Here is a 2,323-nt window from a genome sequence, read left to right as displayed (position 1 = left end):
AGCGGAGTCACTGTCGTCCTTCTTATGTCTTGAGCAGTGATAAAGGTGAGAGACTGCCTGGGAGCAGCCTCTGAATCCTCATCTCCAAGGGGAGGGCACCTCGAATACAGTTCTCATCGAGCATTTAAAGCAGAAGCTGTATCTATGCAGGGTGTCCCCATGACCTTGACTTGTGAGCCCTCGGACACCCAGCAATGCAGTGGGAAGTACTTAGGATCAGGAAGACAGACTCAGAGATGTCCAGAGACCTGAATTAGGGCACAAAGAGAGCCCCTGGCTTCTAAATTCTATACAAGGGACCCCTTGATTCTATATGTTGGAATTCCAGGGCCTGTTAGTGACACCAGTCTGAGAGTCCTCAGAAAGAGATTTATCTAGTAGTTTCATAGCTGTGAACTCTGAAGACCAAGGGCTGGCATAGGGAATGAGTTCTTCATCATAGGAGGTATATAAACATGGCTGTGCAAAAGCACCCCCAGGAGTTAGACAACACATGGTGCCCAGTCAGACCCAGGCTCCCACTGACCAGTCTCAGACTGGATTGTACCCCAGGTTTGTGGGTAGGGTCCTAATTCTTCACATACACATGAGGGTGTGGGGGGCAGCAGCTGTAGAGATGGCTGAGGTTTCTCTGTGTAGCCCAGGCTGGCCTCAAACTTGCAGTGATCTTCCTGGCTCTGCCTTCTGAGTGCTAGGGTTATAGGCATGCACCACCATGCCTCTACTGTGTGTTGTAAGAGGCTGGTTGCTTTCATCGCTAGTGACCCAGCAGATATATATGCCGCAGGCTTTTGCTGTGTTCTGCTGGAAGCAGGAGACAGGCAGACTAGTGAGCGTTGAGCTGAGCTCTTTCTACCGTGATTTCTCTTACATAGTCTTTCCATATACCTTCTCTGCACAGGCCAGGACTCAAAGGGACTTTCCTGGAGGGGTTGGGCAGTCCATTCTGTAGGCTCAGGTTAGGAGAGGCAATGCTGGGATCTTTAGCCTCCTTAGGGAAGATGTAAAGGTCCTCACCCATCCTCTGCTCCAGCCTGACACCTGCGGGGAAAATAGGGCCCTCAGGGTCCACAGTCCTGCGGATGATTTCCAAAGATCTCCAGGGCCCGGCGTCTGTCTGGGGCCGGAGCCGCAGGTGGAAGCCTTGGGGAGCATCTCGCAGGTGTCGGGGCTCAGGCGCAGCCAGGTGGGCGTGTCTGGCCCCGCCCCGCGCGCAGGCCTTGGGAGGGTGGGACGAACGGAAGCCCCGCCCTCCCCGCGCTCTTGGTCGGAGCCCGTGCGGGAGCGGAGGCGCGCTGAGCCGGCAGGAGCACGCGGGAGCGCGGCCCCGCAGAGGCCCGGCCCGAGGGAGCAGCACGCAGGAGCAGAGCGGTCTGGCGACCCCCGCCCTAGCAAGGACCCCGCCCCAGCGCAAAGAGGCCTCGAGAGCGGACTCCGGCCCCGGAGCGCGGCCTCGCCCGCCTCGCTCGCCCGGATCCCTGGGCTGCGGGCATGGACAGCGCCCGCTCGCCCTGTGAGTATCGAGCCCTCCCGCCCGCCGCCTTTGTGTGCGCGCCGCGCCACCGCAGCCCCCTCCCCGCGCGCCCCGGGCCCGCGTCCTTTGTGGAACCGGCTCTTATCCGGTGCTTCCCCCTGCCCCTGGCCTCCTTGTCCCCTCCTGAGCCGCCCGTGGGACAGCCCAGCAGGGTCGCTCCCGGGCTGGCCTTGACCCCTTTCTCTAGTCTGTAGCCCTTCCGTAGCTCCTGTGGGCCCTCTGGGACACCTAGCAGGTCGTCCCTCCTGGAGTCCTCGGGATAGCCAGAATCAGGCCGTGTTCGTGGCTTGGGGCTGAGAAGAGCAGGGCATCCCCTTGCCATCCGCGTCTCGGGGTCCCGTCTGCAGTCCGGCTCCCCGGAGCCCGGAGGGGACCGCCCGGCAGGCCACTTCTGCGGCGGGGCTGGGCAGGGCGCGGGCCCAGGGGCGGCGCTGTCTCATCCCGCGGCCCAGGCAGGTGCGGCGGGGCTGGCGCTCACGCGGGGCCCGTGTGTCCTTGGCCCGCAGAGATGGACGGCGATGGCGGCCGCCGAGACGCCCCCAGCTGGCATGGCCATGCCCCTGCTATCATCCCCCAGACTGAAGCTCAGGCGCCTACCTGCCCCCATATTAGGCCACTCACTGTTCAGTGGTTGTTCTTTGTCCTGCCTCATCCCTCCTCAGATCTCAGGGAGGACTTCCTGGTACCTCCTGGCCACTCGCTCTGGCTTTCTGGGATCTGTTCTCCAGAACTGTCTCCTCCCTTATGTCCTCTGAGATGGTCCCAGGGAAGACTTAGAGAATTATTGGC

Source organism: Microtus ochrogaster, chromosome 16 (genome assembly GCF_000317375.1).
Source record: "Microtus ochrogaster isolate Prairie Vole_2 chromosome 16, MicOch1.0, whole genome shotgun sequence".
Classification (NCBI taxonomy): Eukaryota; Metazoa; Chordata; class Mammalia; order Rodentia; family Cricetidae; genus Microtus; species Microtus ochrogaster.
This window is presented reverse-complemented; position numbering follows the sequence as displayed.